Here is a 20,615-nt window from a genome sequence, read left to right on the forward strand (position 1 = left end):
GTTCAACAAGGCAGTCTCTTAGTTTTTATGACTATCTTCATACATATTCTAAATCTGAAAATGAGAGCCAGTGTGATATACTAATTACACTGTTAGACTAGAACCGGGAAGACTTGATTCAAGTATGCCTTCAACAAGGAAGTTCATTAAGTGGGTTTATGTCATAATTTTCTCTCAGTTCAAGGTAGCTCATAGAGTTAGAGAGAGAGAGAGAGAGAGAGAGAGAGAGAAGAGATGGAGGCATGAATGCTATGTAAAGGATATCATCTTGAGATCCTGGGGGAAATAAATATTAGATATTTACTTATTTACTTACTTACTTATTTATTTATTTATTTATTTATTTATAGGACTGCCTATCTCATGTGATGACTCTAGGTGGCTCATAACAATCCATAAAAAAACATAGTTAAAAACAAAAGTATCCTTACCACCAGGCACCAGACCAGTCATACTTGCAGCTCAACCTCCATCCTAGCCCAAATGCTGGGGAAACAACCAGGTCTTCACAGCCCTCCAGAAGGCTAAAAGAGTAGGGATCTCTCAGATCTCAGGTGGGAGGCTGTTCCAAAGGGCTGGGGTGGCCACCAAGAAGGCACACCTCTGAGATCCCATCAGATGACAACATTTAAGGGAGGGGACCTGGAGTGTGTCCACCCTATCTAACCTAGTAGGATGGGCAGATACTCTCAGAGAGAGGCAGTCCCACAAGTAACTTGACACCATGACATGTAGGGCTTTAAAGGTGATAATTAGCACCTTTAATTGCACCTGGAACACAACTGGAAGCCAATGCAGTGGCATTACTTGGGTAAACCACAGGACACCCAAAATTGCATGTTCTGCTGTATTCTGGACCAGTTGCAGCTTCTGGATAGTCTTCAAGGGAAAGCCCCATGTAAAGCACATTGCAGTAATCAAAATGGGAGGTAACTAAGGCATGGGTGACTATGAGCAAGGCCTCCTGGTCCAGGAAAGGGCACAATTGGTGCACAAGATGGATTTGTACAAAGCCCCCACTGGCCATGGCTGCCACCTGCTCTTCTAGTAGGAGCCATGAGTCCAAGAAGATCCCCAAATTGTGTACCAGATTTGTGCAGGAGAGTATTACTCCTTACAGAGTCAAAAATGTCAACTCTTCTGACCTCAGGGGCCAAAAACTCACAACCATTCTGTCTTGATGGAGTTGAGTCACAGCTGGTTTCTCCCCATCCAGGCCCTTACAGCTTCCAGGCCCTGAGGAGCACTTGCCCAGCATGGGATAGAGATGCATAATTGGGTATCATCAGCATACTGATGATACTAAACCCTATTCCAGAGAATGACCTCTCCTAGCAGCTTCATAGAGATGTTGAATAGCAGGGAGAGAGACCTGAGCCCACAAAGTAAGGGCCTAGGGCTGGACCTCTCCTCCCCCACTAGCACTGACTGGTATCAGCCATGGAGAAAGGAGGAGAACCACTGCAAAACAGTACCTCCCACTTCAAATCCCCAGAGCTGGTCCAGCAAGATACCATGGTCTATGGTATCAAAAGCTGCTGAGAGATCCCAAAGGACACACCACCCCTCCTGAGCCCTCCAAAGGTCATCCACAAGTGCAATCAATGCGGTTTTGGTACTATAGCCTGAATCCTGACTGAAAAGGGTCCAAATAACCCAGTTCATTCAAGGCCCTCCGTAGCTGGGAGCCCACCTAAAAAGGGAAGGTTTGGAAACTGGATGGAAGTTATCCAAAATGATAGGGTCTCAGGACAGCATCTTGAGGAGGGGGTGAGCCACTGCCTCTTTCAACAACAAATTGCCATTACTTGTTGATAATTCTAAAAATTAATAGTAGGGGAAATTCTTATCTGAGATTCCTTTTAAAGAAGCATTGTTATATGTATGGCTTTATAAAAATGATATTAAAAGTAATGTTGTGTTTAGCTCTTTTAAGAATTCAAAATGAAACCTTGAATGGACTGTATTTTATTGATTCATAAATCACACACACACACTTCTCTGACAGACTTTAACTATAGCATCAATGCTGGATAAGAAAGCAGCTTCATATTCAATGACAACTTTGATAATATTAATGAGAGAATATCTGTGCCCCAAGAGTAAACAGCAACTTTTTGTCTTGTTAAGAATTTAGAATCAATACATAAGAATGAATCACTTGAAATTGAGCACATTCACTGGCCATCCGTTTCAATTTTTAAGGGAGTAAAGCATTACAGCGGCTGACACCGACCATTCTTTGGCTGGTGTTTCAGACTCATTTTCTCAAAGTGCCTTGCTGGCACATGATCTAGGCTGTCTGTGAAGAGGATGGCTCAACTCAAAAAGCAGAGAAAAACAAAGCTTCTCCTGAGACATCACTAGCTATCCACCTATAGTAAAATTATTTGGTTGGATGGCTCATACGCTCCAAGCCATTGAAGGAGACATTAAAAGCAGAAATAACTCAAATAGGATAATACTTTATCTACAGTCAGATGAAATTCTCCCTCCCTCCCTCCATCTTTCCCACCTTAAAACTGAGTGAATTCAAAGTGCTAGGTCTTATTCTCCTTTCCTTGGGTTGCAGTTTTGACTAATTGCATTGGCTGAGAGGAATGGGAAGGATCTAATATGACCTTTTGATCTTGTTGAGCATGTATGAGACATAAGCTGATTACCATCCACAGAGATATAGTTAGACCAACTTCTGTATTTATATCTATATGGGTATCAATATAAATACAGTACATAAAGGCCTGATCAAATCAAGCCTGATTCCTAATAACTATATCCATGTTGTTGCTTGATTGGCAACAGTACAGAAATTATTTATCATTGCCCTCTTCCCCAATGTTTTTTGAATGTATAGCCTATAGTTCTGAGATTTCCCTGGTAGTCTCCAAGGCAAGGACTAACCAGACCTATCTAGCTGTCTGTCTGTCTGTCTGTCTGTCCATCCGCCAGTCAGTCAGTCATCTCAGGCCAGCTTCTCCAATTATTCAGATTCATGCAGGAATGTGACTTTTTATCCCCAAACAAAACCTTCTTTCCACTTATCCTTCTTCCAGCCAAATATCTTGGTGTGATGGAACAGTGGCTGGCAAATAGAAAATAACTTGAGTGTCAAGTCCTAGAATCTCAGTGGCTTCCATGATATGAGAAAATCAATGAAAACATTCATGGGACATTCAGCATACAAATTTGTATCTACTGCATAAAATCATCCACAATAAGGCAAAAGAGAATCATTCAATGATTTGGGGGGGGTGACAAATTTGATACATATATATAAATAAAGTAAGTAAGTAAGTAAGTGTGGGACCATGAGGAGCTTCTCCCTAAATTATCTAATAAGTTGGGCCAATTAAGGTTGGAGCATGGAGTCCTGCAGGCATCTAAGTGTTAAGCCATAAAGAGATTTATAGATCAAAATCAGCAGTTGATTTAGTCCTTTAACCTTACCTGAAGAGAAATCTGCATACTTATCTGGGTTTTGAAGGAAAATAAAGTTCTGAAAAAGAACACAATCTTATTCTTTAAGTGCAAGCCATAAGCCTTAATCCCCACGTATTCCAGTTGAGGGCTGCTAATTATTATTCATTACTATAAAACACACTTATGTGTTATAGTGGCAATACATCTATCTTTGAAATATATGATAAAAGGGTCAGATGGCCTGACCCACCTTGCAGGGGCTGCAGTGTCTCAAGGTCAGAAGAAAGAGGCAGGTTCTTGAACATATTTGGCCTTAGATATTTAAGCATTTAGATAATTTCTTTTTTCTGACAGCTGAATTATTTTGCCTATAAATCTTGTTCACTTACCCCAGAAGGAAGAACCAGTATTCAGAGATAGGAAGAAGAACAAAAACATCTGAAGAATGTCATGCGTCTCATACAGGCTGCACTAAATTAATTTCCATAGCTTTATAGCAATCTATTGTCAAGTCATCTGATCTCAAGGATTTTTTGCTTTGGATTTTATCTCTGCCCTGTGCTATTAGCACTTCTTCATTTGAATGATGCCATTCATATGTTCCTTTTTTTGTTTTCTCTTCTAGGACATTGGATTTATTTATAGATTTTCTCACTATTCCATATACAGTATAAATTATGAGAGCCAGTTTGGTGCAGTGGTTAAAGCACTGGGCTACAGACAAGAGACTGTGAGTTCTAGTCCCACTTTAGGCACAAAGCCAGCAGGGTGACTTTGGGCCAGTCACTCTCTCTCAGCCCTAGGAAGGAGGCAAGGGCAAACCACTTCCAAAATCTTGCCAAGAAAACTGCAGGGACTTGTCCAGGCGGTCACTTCAAGACTGACTTATCTGAAGGTGTAATAAGTGTTCTACTACTCACAGATGTTCACATCTGCATGAGATTCTGACTAGAAATGTAGCACATATGAGGGAAGGCTTATGTCTTCCTTCCCCAGCATAATCAGGACAAAAATCTTTTCCTCCACAGCTAGAAAACTAGGAAAAGAGCTCCCACTGACAGCGGTGGGGACATTTTCTCCCAAGACTCCTAGTTGTTTTGTTATATGGTAAAAAGTATTTGATTAACATGCAAAAGGAAAAATAGTATTTGTCTGTTGCAGTCCTAATGGGATTTCTCTGAACACTTATAATTATTAAAAATAAAAAATATGTTATGTCTCTTTGACTCTCAAATTGACTCTCAATTTGAATGAAAAATACTAAAGACCAGTGCTGTGACTGTCAAAAGGGTTCAGTTTGTCCACTTACCTGGAGTATATCAGTAATTGACTTCAAAAGCTCTTCGTAACACTGTGAGCAAGAATAGCACCCCTGAGGCATCTACTGAAGCATCTTTAATTTGGGAAGCTATAACTGAGGTCATGTAAATTCTCCTGACCTTAGCTCAATAAATTCAACAAATTAGGCCATTAAGTGAGGATTTCTTAATGAACTATACCAGTGGCTTCAACAAAGCCTATAGAGCGATGGAGTTGACCATCCACTTCTTGGAGAGGATAGCAAAGGGAGATTATAAAGCAGAATTGAAAAGCCTTTGGTGGGAATATAGCAAACCATCCTTTACTCTTGCTTCTTGTTGAGGAAATCACATTATATCTTCCCCTCAGTGAAGAGAACTGTAGCACTTTTGCAATGGAAAGCTCTTCAAGGAAGCGGATCTAAGCTGCCTCACACAGGCCTCTTTTGCATTACCTTCAGCTACAGCATCAATAGAAGCATGAAGAAATAAAGGTAGTATAAGTTTTACAACTCTAAAATGCCTTTAGAGCTGTGTTTTTCAACCTTAGCAACTAGGAGGAGGAGGAGGAGGAGGAGAAGGAGAAGGAGAAGGAGAAGGAGAAGGAGAAGGAGAAGGAGAAGAAGAAGAAGAAGAAGAAGAAGAAGAAGAAGAAGAAGAAGAAGAAGAAGAAGAAGAAGAAGAAGAAGAAGAAGAAGAAGAAGAAGAAGAAGAAATTAATAAATAATTTCCATTGGAATAAATATGGAATTAATGGTTTCTCTCTTCCCCACCACCCGTAACCCTGCAAAGAGATTCCTGCCAGAAGTGGAGTAAGTTAGAGTCAAATGAATTGCAGAGAATATCTATCTTCTTTTTGAGATAATCCAGAACAGGGCCAGAAGTTTAATTTAGAAAAATAGTCTGAGCCGCCCCATATTGGTCTGGAAGATTTTGTCCTGTTCCATGCTAGCTGGGGAATTCTGGGAGTTGAAGTCTGCGCATATTGCCATGTCTTTCATTGTCTTGTCTATGGATATTTCTTGTCTATATTACACTTTACTGTTGAAATTATTCTTTTGCTATGCTTTCCTTGATAAACGCTTTCATCTTTTACCTCACTTGTGTATTGATTGCTATGAACCTCCTATCCATATTTTAGTGTGGCAAAATACCCTCCTTGAGTGAAATGAAAATCTGCTCTAAAATTGCTGATTCTGCTCTTGGTATAAGCAACCCCAGTGATTCTTACACAATTTGAAAGCCAGACCAGCAGTTATATTATACCATTTCTTGGGTCATTAAATTGTGTCTCTGTGCATGTACGTGTGTATATTCTTTAAATTTCAGAGTCTTTTTATTATCTTTATACATGAATAGTTGACCTTTTGGTGGATGATACATGGAGGGCTGGGTGTGTTTTAAAAACCATTCTTCCCATTCAGAACCTAGAGGTTTTCTTCTCTCAAACAGAGAACTCTCTCCTTTCAGGGCAAGGTAAGGTGCCATTTTTATCCTTAAAAATCTTGGAGCTTTAAAAAAAAAATCTCTGAATATACTGTTTCGTAATAAACTCTTCTCCAGTAGTACCTGATGTTCTCAGCAGTATCTTTGAGAAAAAAGGGTACTTGAGAAATTCCATGTGGCTCCTTTATTGTATTATTACTGACCATATGATTGTGGAGTGGCTTCCTGACGTGACATAAGCGAGAGAAAGATTATTGATCCCAAGTGCAGCATTACATGGGAGGCTCCCTCCCGCTCTGGACAACAGAGTGGACAACCTCATTGGCAAGGACTGCATTGTGTGTGTTGGGGGGAGAGTAAGTCCACAGCAGACAGGATGGTAACACATATGCTTTATGACCACACTAAAGATTGATTTGATTTGAGGTGGCTGTGGTTGTGTCACACACTGAGAAGACAAATATGCTAGGTTTTTTTCTGATTTTTTTGGGGGGGGAGAGACTCTGTAGGCTTTACACTATTGTTTTTTTTTTTTTAAAATGTATTTCCTACCTCAAAATGGTGGAAAAACAGCCTGATTTTTGGCAATATTAGCTAGATGGGGCCGAGGGAAGGCAAAAAGGGTGTGAGAACTGCACACGCCTTGGGCCCTGTTTGCCCATCCCCACTTTATAAGATCCTTCCCACACTATATGGCTTTAATTGAGCCTTGGTTTTGTGAAAGCTGTTTAAAACCACAATCTTTTCAACACTGAAAGACAAGGGAGTGCTTTGTTATTTTAAAACACAATGTAGAACTTCTACAAAACAAGATCTGTTATTGATCATTCTGATTAAACCAATATATAGTATGTGGGTTTTTTTAAAAAAATGTATATACTTTTGAAAAGTATTAAAATGTCTTTCAAAAAATGTTAAAAATATTCAAAGTAATCGAATGCACATATTCCAAAAGATAGAAAGAAAGCAAAACTAGGAATAAAATTAGAAATGTTTTTCATTGCTGCCAGGCCAAAAAATGTGGGTATTTGTATGCAGGCTAAAAAGATAGAGAGCATGCAATCATATACTGACAAATACTAATTTCTCTCTGTATATCAGAAATCTATCATAGACTGCTCAAACCAGGGCTGCTTACAAAATAGCCAGGCCAATTTTAATGATGATTGATCATCTGAACAGCCTCAGCACAGTCTCCATTTAGTTCACATTAACTGCTCCAAGATTTAAGCGACCTGTCCTACCTTCATGCATACACAAAACAAAGCAAATAACGTGCAAGGAGGAAACACAGCTAGAAATCTTGTTTGATGCTGCTCACATCAACTGTACAGGTTGCCTTTGGCATCAGAATTTGTTAGCGCCTTCTCCCTTTCCATTCTTCTATTTGCTATGTATGCGCGTGTGCGTGTCATTCTGGACTATTGAGCATTGCTGCTACTGACAGGCAAGGGGCTGGGGGTGTGCCTTTAAAGTGCCCTTCACTCAGAAAACTCACTTTCTATTATAACAGGGGAGTCACTCTGCATTCTATCAAGATGTGCACTCAGCTGAGACAAACGCAAGATGACACTTTCTTTTCCTTTTTGGCCAACTAATTATTTGCCATTTGCTTTGATGCTGGCAGTGGCATCTGATTCATTTATATTGCTCTTCTTTTGACTCATCCTGTTCATATAGAAAAAGGTGTGTGTGCAGTTGTTTTTTTTTTTTAATTCCATCCAATTGGCAGGAAATCGGATTGTGTCTTTGGAGGGCACAGTTAATTATTCATGTCAAAACTACTGACTCATCTGTTAACATGAATAGGAACTTAATCTGTTTTAAGGAAATTAATTATTATTTTACTTTTCTCACATTGCTTTGAAAGCCCATATGGCTTTTTAGCCTCAGGGCCTAGTAATTGGAGAGTTATGACCCAGAGTGCCTAATTTGGGGCTATTTCACAGGGGAAAATAGATTAATCTGACATATCAGTTTGCTTATTTGGGTACTGAGCCTGAAACAGTATTCTTTTTGCTTTTGTAACAGCAGAATGAAACATGAAAATGCTGTACAATGAAATCTAAACTGAGGTGGCCATCCAATGCATTACAGCCTGTTCAGCATTTAGTTAAAGATACATTTTCCAGGGCAAGTGATTTTAGCTGTTCTCTTGGGTACTCCTTCAAAGGGTTCCACTGTACGTAAAATCAATGGTGGTTTAATATTTCCCCATCTAGGATTACTGATAATATAGCATCCGTGCTTTCAAGTGAACAAAAGACTTGAAAATAATATTAATATATTTCAGAGGGTTTATGGGATTATTTCTCTATAGCCTCCACATACATCAGCACATTGATCATCAGAAGATCCCTGCTTGAAAAACCATGAATTAGATCAACCCTTTAAAATGTGCAACACTGATTATAGAAAATGTATTTAGATTCCTTTAAAGTTGTTTAAACTACTTAGAGAAATCAATTGTTTCCCTTAAAACTTGTTTGTGGAATGAGAAGATCCTGGTGCAAAGAGTTTTGTCTCATCTTTATTTTGATAATGTACAACACTGGGTAGTATTTGCACAATTTAATTTACAGTCCTTATGCAGCTCAAAATGTGTAAGTCAAGCTACAGGAGGTAAAAAAGTTAACATGGTAAAGTACGTGCAAAAGCCCAATCCATGGGCTTTCTCTGACCTGAGTACTCCCAAGTGCTCACTTCCTTCTTGAGTTGATGGTAGCTCATGGCTTTGAGTCTAATTTGAGTCAGTTAGAACTGTTTGTGTTCATTCCAAGATGAATTTTGTTAGATACATTATCCCCCTCCATCAAATTGTTTCCTTCATGGTGCAGAATGGAGGAGGGATTACCTGATATCCTACTTTCCATCTCTATTCTGCTGCTGTTATGTACATAAAAGGGCTAAGGCTGGAATAACGAAAGATTATGGGATTATGCAAGCCAATTAACCCAATAGGGTTGTCATGGGAAAAAGCTAGGAAGGAAAGCTCTGGATGCCACCTGTGCTCCTGCAAGAATGGTGAGATATATATCTAAGAAGCAAACAAATGTATAAAATAAGTTCACCTCTAAAACTTACTTAGATATTTTGAGTTTGTAACCACACCCACAATGTGTGTTGTATTAGTTGAATTTTGTAACTCAATTCAGATCAGGTATCTGGAGCTATTTACAAAAAAATCGAAAACTGTGTTGCTGAAATGTGCATCCACTAAATTGGATAAATAAATAACATCAGTAGTAAATATTGTATTAGCTGGGTGTAGTTGCATGTCTAGAAAGGATTGATAGCAAACAAGGCACCACTCTGAAGATAGTTTTCCTTCTCTTTGATATGGAGCATAAAGTTGGATCCACATTTCATCATATTTTAATGCTATCCCAACACAATCAATTGCTTAGTTATGACTAACAAAACTCCACTAATTTCAATATATCTACTTTATGCATATTTGCATATATATATATATATATATATATATATATTTATATATGTATGTATGTATAATATTTTGTTTGTTTAGCCAGACCTGGATTTGTTTCACAGTAGTCTTGCGTCCCTCACATGTAGCTTACAACATTCTTCTCTCTCTTTATAACTGTTTATCAAAAGTTACATTTACAGTTATATTGCTTTTAAATTTTCAAAGCTCACATTTTTCTCTTTTGAGGACATCAGTCAATAACCTGAATATGAAACCATGTTCTTCATTCGGATACCTGTCAACATGGACAATTTTTGGAAATCTTTATATATGAAACTATGCACTTTGCTATTGATCGGTTTCAGATGGCATCTGTCGAAAACTGGAGCTACTGTAAATTTGATATGCTGGACAACATATCTTGCTTGCTTTCCAATAGATATTGCATTGTTTCTGAAATATTGTTCTAAATCCCAGGAGTACATAAAGGATGAAAAGGTTAATCATTATTTAATATAGTCTGTTTATTGTTCATTCAGTCTTTACATAAATGGTAACTAATGATTTATTACATGGGTAATTGATTCACATGTAAATACCCTGGATATCATTGTTCCTTAGATATATAAAACTAGTGCCAATGGTTTGATTTTTTTATATTCAAGATTCATGTTTGCTCAATACAAATAGCTTTTCAAGCATTATGCATATCAGATAGGATTATACATATATTAAGTTAGTAATATACAAATGCTGAGAAGTGAAAGAGCATGTGGCCCAGTTCATATGTAACAATAGTGGTTTAATGGGTTATTAGAATGACTATGATTGTTGAGAATCTTGGTCATTACCCGTTCCAATATAAGCTGACCTAGTCTGCCTTTGTAGATGAATATGTTTGATGGAATATAGCTACTGAACCACCCATTTTTCTTAATTTTGAAATATAGTTCTCAGCTTAAAAAAATGTGTCAAGCAGCATTTAGAAATGCACATCTTGAGAGGAAAACCATTTTTAAAAAACTTTTAAATATGCATGCAAATGCAAATCTTCATGATGATTTTGTTTTAAAAATATTGAGATTAACATGGAATAAGACAGCAGAAATTTATAACTGAACACATGTGCAAGAAAGTTGGTGCCAAAATAGACTTATCTATCCATAAATAAATAACAATTATTGTGCCTATAACCATTTCTGAAGCTGTCAGGAATTCTGCAGGAAGAGAACATTGATACCTCACCATGTGTAGGACTGAGGAAGGTGAGACAGAAACCAGCAGTTCCCTGGCCAGATGTGGCCACCACATAAACATTCAAACATATACTCAACTCCAAGGCCACCAAGTTTTCATCCCAAGTATTCATTAATTGAGAAGCCTGAAAGAAAGAAACCTTAACCCACATTTAAACTTCTAAGGATATATGAAATATTTCTAGCTTGGCACAATCAGTGGGGCAATCAACTGTTGTGCATGGCCACATTTTTTCTACACTAACAATTCTGATTTAGCCAAGGTATGCCTGTGAATCTTCTGCCAGGACAAGCAAGAAGTCAAGCTAAATTATGAAGTTTCAAGAGATCTGTGATTATTACTAAGTCCAGAACAGGAGGTTCTGCTACCCTGATGTTCAAAGTAGCCACAACAAACTTCATTAGAAACCATTGTAAATGTTGACTATCATGTGTAGACTGACCATTTGTCAGAACTTACTGTCCCCTTGACACTTACAAAGAATATTACACTGAAATTTACCACACAGTTTCTCAAAATATTTCTCCCTCTAGGAAAGAAACCTCTGCCTTGCTACCTTAATCTCAGGGTGCTTGAGAATTCCTTCTGAATTTCTCTTGGTGGAGTGGCATAGGGTTCTGGTGGTATGGTTGTGTCTTATATTTCTTGCCATCACTCTGAAGACTTCTTGCTGCCTTCCTGATCTGAGAAAGTCCAAGGGAAGATCCCATCACAATGTCTTCCCTTGGGGTTTAATTGAAGCCTGGGAAGTCAGGCAGGCTGCAGGCTACTGGACAGACAATTTCACAATAAAAAACAGGGCATTCACAAATACCCATTGGACACCTTGTACCTAAATCATTTCAAGAATGCCACAACCCATCCATGAGAATTTCATCACAATTTCTCCTTTGAATTAAATATCAAAAGCAAATTTCTTGATTTAGAACTGGCAGGAAAAATGCAGGAGAATTTTTCTGATGGCACTACTCACAAAATGACAGCAAGCTTTATGTACATTTTTTAATAACCTTGACTACATGAAGTGCATATAGCATTTATACAACTAAAACAACAAAATCTGTGCATATTTATTTTTTTAGTTGAATTTAACTTCTATTTGTTCTAGAAGAGCTTTCACAATGAAGCCTGAGGCAGGGAGAATTGACAAGGGGCTGAAAGATATATATAGTCAAGACAGGATAAACTTCCTTTTTAGTTGATGGCCATATGTGCTTATTATTTCCCTTCCACTTTGGAGTGGCTCCGAGACCAAAAAGAAACCCAACAAAATCTTGTGTATATTTCTTTTTTGGCTTGGTTTCCCTCTCTTATAAAGCTAAGCTGTGTACAAGGGTAAAAGCAAGATGTTGTGTTTTAAATTCCCATCCCAAGAGAAGCTTATAGATGGTAATTAAAAGTTCATGAAAAATGAGATAACAGAAATGCTGATATAACCTGCACAATAGCATGGTGAACAGTGTCCCGTGTTTGACTTTAACATCTCAAGCATTGCTTCGATAAATCTTTCCTAAGCTACATGTGTATTAACCACCAGGCAAAGGAAACCTAGGCTGCTTTAGACCTGAACAGAGAGATGCTCACAAGAACATTATTAACATTGTATAATCTCTGCTTTCTCTGTGCACAAATTGACTTGCCAGGCAAGCTTGAACACGACAGATATGCTGTTAAAAAAGCAAAAGCGTGGGCTTCTTTTTTTTCAGAGACAGAGAGAGACAGAGCACTCTCCTGCTATTCCATTGTGTGCCAGAGACGTCTGTGTTTCTTGAACAGAAGTAGACCAAGAGGCGTGAAAAGGCAAGCTGTTATTGGCATTTCTGTTCTACAGGTCTTCAGACTAACACACATTCTGGCTGCAGAAAAGTGAGAAGTCCTGTCCCATCTGATAAGATAGAGAAATCAAACCAATATGTGTGTGTGTGTGTGTGCGTGTGCGCGCGCGCTGGCCTGTGGACGTATTTAAGGACAGAGTACACCAAATACTTAGCCCAGAGCTGCTTTTGTGATCCTTTTTGATGTTTCAGGCATTCTTTTAAAAAACTTCTTTATATATTCAGATTTCCCTATTCTAATTAACCACATATTTTTATTGTTCTTGGATTCAGCTTTAGCTCTGATAAATTAACAGGGACATGTCCTTTAGTGGTCAAGCAGAATGTCTTACATCATTTGGATTTGATGCTGCAATTGAACATAGAGCTGAAGAGAAGTGCAAAACACCTGATTCCCAGAGAAAATATATAATGTGTGTGATTCTTTAATAATATCCAAACATTTTTTACCATAAGATAAAAGTTTAACAGTTATTTTCAGGGTTTTCATTAAAAACAAAAGAAAAACCTTTGGAAAGATTCAAGATTCACTTCTGTACTTTGCTATAAATTTCCAGATAATACCATCTGTGTTGATACAAATAATGTTCTAAATCTGCACCCTGACAGTGCATTAAAATCCTGCATATATCTCCTAGTTGTTGGCATGTGGGCAACAATAATCTTTAAATTAGAAATCCTAGCTTGCAGAAAATAGTATGAACATGCTTGGAATAAAACTGGTTTGGTTGCACTAGGGACATAGTGGTTGAAATATGCTAAAACTGACATATATTACCCATGACATTAGCAGAGAATGGCATATGTGGCAAGGGCATGACTAAAGTTAGTAACCCTAGAGGAGTAAATGAGCATTGATTAACACATGAAATAAAAAATAAGCATGTTGTGATCTGTGAGACAAAGAGAAAGGGGAAAGATGTAATAGATACGAGGGAAGATAGTCTAATGTGGAGTCCTTGAGGTTTGCTGAGCTTGGTTGTTTTCTTGCAAACATTTCATTACCAGCTAGGTAACATCTTCAGTGCTAGAATGGAGTGGAGTTCCTTAATGAGTTTTAAGGAAAAAAGTATGCTACATTCTGAATGGAGTTGTTCTTTCAGAGAGGGAAGAAATATTATGCCAAGTGACACAAATTGATGGGTAGGAACAAGACAAAAAATACAGAAAAAGAGATTGGGCCAATTGGGGACACAGGAATGAATGAGAGTGTTGACTGTTCAATATGCATATTTTGAATACCATGTTTAAGTATAAGTCTACTCATATGTATACTTAAAGAAATAAATATGAATCTATAAGTATGACTGATTTCATTGTTAATGATGAAAGTGATAAATTAGTGTAGATAATGAGAGATTTTGAATGTTCAGCAAATTAGTAATAGTAGTAGTTTTAAGAGTGGAATTTGAGAAAAGATGGATATGAAAAAATATAGTTAAAAAAACAACAACAAGGGTAGAAGTAGAACAATTGCAGGAAGGGAACCTATGAGTCTTGTATGAAAAATTGTTAGAAGATGGATTAATCTCCAAACAGAATTAATGGAAAATGGACTTAAGGAAAGAGGATATAAAAGCTGATTGAAACAGAGTAAAAAGAATTATGTTACAGAGCACCACAGAGGTGTATGGAATTATGCTAATGAGAAGTATTAAAAAGGATGCCTGGTGGAACAGTGATATGAAAGAGGCTGTGGTTGAGAAAAATGCACCTAAGAGAATGATTGCTGCAAAAAATGAAGGTGACAGTTATTGTAAAATGTACATATGGAGAAAAAGATCATTGCAAATAATGTACTCAAAGAGAAAAGGGAACAGTTAAAAGTACTTGTTTATTTATTTCACTTATTTAATAAATAAAAATACATAACAAACAATGAAACATTACTTATTTAATAAAAATAATTAAACTAATTAAAATGTATGTATGTATAATAACTGTATTATTATACAAGAGGTAGAGAAAAAGCCATTTTTATAGAAATAAAAGATTCTTTTGGAAATAAATGCAGAGGGCTAAACAAGGAGCCTTCTTTTGCACAAATGGAATGAAAAATAAAAGTGATGAAGAGATTTGGGTGAAAGTAAAGTGAGGGAATGCTGGGAATAATATTTTAGACATATCTATGGAAAGACAGTGATACATCAAATAATGGAATTGAAACAAATTTTATAAAAAATCTTATCTGAGCTGAAGAGAAGGGAAAGATTGAGAAAGTCATGGCTGCATGGACTTGATGAGATTCTCAAAAAGAGGTAAGTGAGAAGTTTTTGAAAAAAACAACAGAAAATGTTATAATCAATATATGGAAGTGGCAATAGAATAGTTTGCAAGGGTGGAAAGATATGGGGAGGTATAATGAATGCCATTGGTGTCAACTAGGTTTAGCTGTATCTTCTTATCAAATGTTTTTCAATGTTTTGGTTTATTATTTCTTACTCCTTTTATAATATTATTATATATATGATTATATATCTATATCTATATCTATATCTATATCTATATCTATATCTATATCTATATCTATATCTATATCTATATCTATCTATCTATCTATCTATCTATCTATCTATCTATCTATATAGAGAGAGAGAGGGTATCTTCCTAGCATTCTTCCCACATGTGCAGGGAATGTTGATCTATTGGTTCCAACAGGAATTGACTGACCCGCTTGCTACCCGAGCCTGTCCTCGTCAGCTGAGAGAGTGACTGAAGTGGGACTAGAACTCATAGTCTCCTAGTTTCTAGCCTGGAGCCTTAACGACTAGACCAAACTGGCTCTCATATATACATATACCCACATACATACATGCATACACACACACACACACACACACGTATGTGATCAAGGTATCTCCCCTGCCAGGTAAGTAGATTACAGTGGCAACAGCCAGATTTTTAACTATGGCTATAAAAACAAGGTTTTTAGTAACAAAACAATGAGTTGGGCTTTTAAGTGTATCATGTAATATTTATGTAATATTTATCAAATATTTTATCTGTTAAACTGTTTTATTTAATGTCGAGTCTAGATTATATTTGCAACTTGCTTTCAGGCCTTTTGGTTGTAAATAAATACATTAAAAAAAAAAAAAGAGCTCTCTGTCCAGAAGAGTGCAGTGCTAGGAACAGCTAGATTACTGCGTAGAACCCTCAAACTCCCAGGCCTCTGGTAGAGGACCAGAGACTGAGGAAGACACATACCACTCATAAAAGTGAGAGGGGATTTTTTTCCCATACTAGATAAGGTTGTTTATCATGAAAGAGAATAATGTGATGTGTAAGTAGGTAGGTACTAAGTTTGTTGGCATTAAACCTGTCCATATTCATTCCAAATCACTCTCCATACAAACTTACTTAGACTTACTTCCAGTCCAACTTTCCAATTTTCCAGTTCACATGAAACCAGATAACCCTTGCCACAGCTCTCAGTTGTGTAAGTAACTCATTTAGCTACACGGCTACCAATCTATGTAATAGCTTTTGATTTTTGAAAATGATAAATTTAAAAAATTCTATTAATTTAAACTGTATAACTTTATGATATTTTCAGCCATACTGCTATGGTTCTTTGAATTTATTTGTTTGTACAGTTAGATCATATATGGCCTAGGGCTGTATATATCTTCAGAGAGGAACTTCAGTTTGATGAAGGTCAATTAAAACTGCTCCTTGAAGCAAAAGTGCCAAATTAAAGCAGCACATTGGATTGAAGAGTCGGATTAGAGCAGCCACATTGCTTCAATCTGGATGATAAAAGGGTCTTTTGTGCATGTGCATATATATGCAAAAGAAACTTTTCTCTGTCTCAGTGGAGCCAATCAGAATGAAATGCCCACTGCAGTGTTTTGATCTGAAGCACCAAAGAAGAGCAACATCCTATTTTGGATCAAAGCACTGCTAAGAATTGGATCACATTGGTCACCAGAAATTGCATATACTTCCTATGTTAATTGATGAGTTTGGAACATATTTATTCACTTCAAAAAAAAGCTGTTGTGTGTATCATTTGCTATGTAAATCTACCTGGATGGACTTTTGCCATAGACAAAAGACTCCTTTACAGCACGCATGTCAGAATACGAGCTGAATTGAGGCTATCAGGTATATGGCTGTGTAATGAGGGAATCATTGATTATGCAAAAGCCTTCGATTGTGTGGATCACAACAAACTGTGGCAAATTCTTAAAGAGATGGGGGTACCAGACCATCTTACCTGTCTCCTGAGAAGTCTGTATGCAGGCCAAGAAGCAATAGTTAGAACCGGTCACGGAACAACCGATTGGTTCAAAATAGGGAAAGGAGTACGACAAGGCTGTATACTGTCATCCTGCTTATCTAACTTATATGCAGAGTACATCATGAGAAATGCCAGGCTGAAAGAATCACAAGCTGGAATTAAGATTGGAGGGAGAAACATCAACAACCTCAGATATGCAGACGATACCACCCTAATGGCAGAAAGTGAAGAAGAACTAAAGAACCTCTTGATGAGGGTGAAAGAGGAGAGTGCAAAAGCTGGCTTGAAACTCAACATTAAAAAAACTAAGATCATGGCATCTGGACCCATCAGTTCCTGGCAAATAGAAGGGGTAGAAATGGAAGCAGTAACACACTTCATTTATTTGGGCTCCAAGATCACTGCAGACGGAGACTGCAGCCATGAAATTAAAAGACGCTTGCTCCTTGGGAGGAAAGCTATGGCAAACCTAGACAGCATATTAAAAAGCAGAGACATCACCTTGCCGACAAAGATCCACATAATCAATGCTATGGTTTTCCCAGTAGCAATGTATGGCTGTGAGAGCTGGACCATAAAGAAGGCTGAGCGCTGAAGAATTGATGCCTTTGAACTGTGGTGCTGGAGAAGACTCTTAAGAGTCCCCTGGACTGCTAGGAGGTCAAACCAGTCAATCTTAAAGGAAATCAGGAATTCCCCTGATTGCTCATTGGAAGGATTGATAATGAAGCTCAAGCTCAGATACTTGGTCACCTAATGCAAAGAGAGGACTCTTTGGAAAAGACCCTGATGCTGGGAAAGTTTGAAGGCAAAAGGAGAAGAGGACGGCAGAGGATGAGATGGTTAGATAGCATCACTGAAGCAATGAGCATGAGACTGAGCAAATTCAGGGAGGCAGTGAAGGACAGGAAGGCCTGGCGCGATATGGTTCATGGGGTCACGAAGAGTTGGACATGACTTAACGACTGAACAACAACAACAAAAATGAGGGAAACTACTGGATGATGATGATGATGATGATGATGATGATGATGATGATGATTCAAGGAGACTCACTATCACCACTACTGTTTGTTATTGCATTGATTCCTCTGTCAACAATACTGAACAAGTCAGGCCATGGCTATCAAACATCAAAAACATCTGCCAAGTTATCCCACCTCCTTTACATGGATGATCTGAAGCTGTATGGAAAAACACCACCTGAAATGGAATCACTGCTCAACACTGTCCACATATACAGCCAAGATATTGCAATGGAGTTTGGACTGGACAAATGTACCACTCTTACCATCAACGCGAGAAAAATAGTGAAAACTGAAGGAATCAAGATGCCCTATGGAAATAACTTCAAGAGTCTGGATGAAGAAAATCACTCCAAATACCTGGGCGTCCTTCAGGCTGATATCAAATATACTTAAGTCAAGAAGAAGGTTAGTAGTGAATACATCAGAAGTATGAAGAAAAGTCCAAACTCAGTGGAGGAAATACCATCCAGGCAATTAACACCTGGGCAATTCCAGTAATTAGATACACAACTGGAATAGTTGACTGAACTCAAGCAGAACTAGAAGCCCTGGACAGGAAGACCAGAAAAATAATAACAATGAATCATGCCCTTCATCCACCCAGCAATGTTGAGAGACTCTACTTACTAAGGATCATAGGTGGGCATGGAATGCTACAAGTACACAGTTGAAGAAGGAAAAAGGACATTAGAAGAATATCTGAAGGACAGTGAAGAAGATGCACTGAAGCAAGTACACCATGAAGACTTACTGAATACTGAAGAGACCAGACCAGCCAGAAGAAAGACCAAATGAAGAACAGAAAAGAGACATGGCAAGGCAAAGTATTACATGGCCAGTATACACACACACACACACACACACACACCTAGCAGGAAAAGCAGATAACTACAAGACCTGACAATGGCTAAGAGCAGGAAAGTTGAAGAAGAGACAGAGGGGCTAATTCTGGCTGCACAAGACCAAGCCTTAAGAACAAATGCATACAAAGCCAGAATTGAGAAGACAGCAACAGACAGCAAATGCCACCTCTGCAAAGAAGCTGAAGAAACAGTGGACCACCTAGTCAGCTGCTGCAAGAAGATCACACAGACTGACTATAAACAATGGCATGACAAAGTAGCAACAATGGCATTGGAATATCTGCAAAAAATACTACTTGCTTGCAAGCAAGAACTGGTGGGACCACAAAACAGACAAAGTAATAGAAAATGAAGAAGTGGAAGTGCTCTGGGACTTTAGACTTCAAACAGACCAGCACCTGCCACACAACCCCTCAGACTTAACAACTGTTGAGAAGAAAGACAAAAAAGTCTGGATAGTGGACATTGCAATACCTGGAGACAGCAGAACAGAAGAGAAAGAACTGGCGAAAATCACAAAACATAGAGACTTGCAAATAGAAATAGAATGACTATGGCAAAAGAAAGCAAAGATACTACCAATAGTTATAGGTGCCTTAGGTGCAATCCCAAAACATCTGGAGCACTACTTGAACATCATTAGCATTGACAAAATCGCCACCAGTCAATTGCAAAAGGCAGCTTTACTTGGAACAGCTTACATCCTGCAATGATACCTTTAACACCATCAAACAACGTTTGCCTATCCCAGGTCCTTGGGAAGGACTCGAGAAGTGGATAAAAATGCCAAATCCAGTCAGAACATCTGGCTAACTGTGCGACCAACACTAATTATTTATTAAACTTGTATGCTATCTGACTCTCAACTCACAAGAAATTACAATAAAATTGATAAAAGATAAAGATAGAAGATAAAGGATGGCAGGTGCAGCAGAGAGATGGAATTGAAGTGAAGATTCTCCCCCTCCCTTGCCAAAGGCCTGGGTGAAAAGCCAGGTCTTCACGGCTGTTCTAAACACCAGCAGAGTGGGGGCCATCCAGATCTCAGAGGGACCCTCATTCCAGAGGGCAGGCGCTGCTACAGAGAAGGTGAGCTTCCAGGATCCTGAGAGATGACATTGTTTAATCAAAGAAATCCAGAGTGTACCAACCGCAGGATTGAATGTGCCAGGCAGATATTATGGGAGACAGGTGGTCCCTGAAGTAACCAGACCCTATACCATTTATCCAAGCATAAAGTGGGGGGGGGGGGAACCACAACATTTTAAGTAAAAATCAAACAGAACATTTTCTGTTTTCCTGGGGGAACATTGGCTTCTGTACAATCTCTGATTATTACAAGAAAGGCAAAGAGTTCTGCCCTGGGAGATTTCTGCTGGGGAGCCCTCACTTCCCTTTCTCCAGATTTTATCACAGGCAGGCTAAATAAGGCTACATTGCTATTTATTGTTTTATTTCCTTTCCTTATTTGGCTATATGAAACATTATTTTATTTCAGATACATCTGTAATGGAACATGAGGGGATCTCTCTGTTCCACTCTGAAAGGATTATATAAAATGACAAAGCAGAAGATCCCCTACCTGCTTCAGTTGTAAGGGCGTGATCAAATACATGACCCCCATATCCCCCAAACTGCCCTTATAATGCAAACAGAGACTCGTCAAGGGCTCTTACCATTCCTATGCCAGCAGCTGCATTTTCCCAGCAAGGATCACCTACCAGAATTTTGTCACATTGCTTTTCCACTGTTAATATTGCTTTTCTCTCAGCAAATGTCACAGGTTTTTCTTCCC

This window comes from Python bivittatus, unplaced genomic scaffold, assembly GCF_059951505.1.
Source record: "Python bivittatus isolate LINGU-HERP-01145 unplaced genomic scaffold, Pbiv_v1 ctg000020_np1212, whole genome shotgun sequence".
In the NCBI taxonomy this organism is placed as follows: Eukaryota; Metazoa; Chordata; class Lepidosauria; order Squamata; family Pythonidae; genus Python; species Python bivittatus.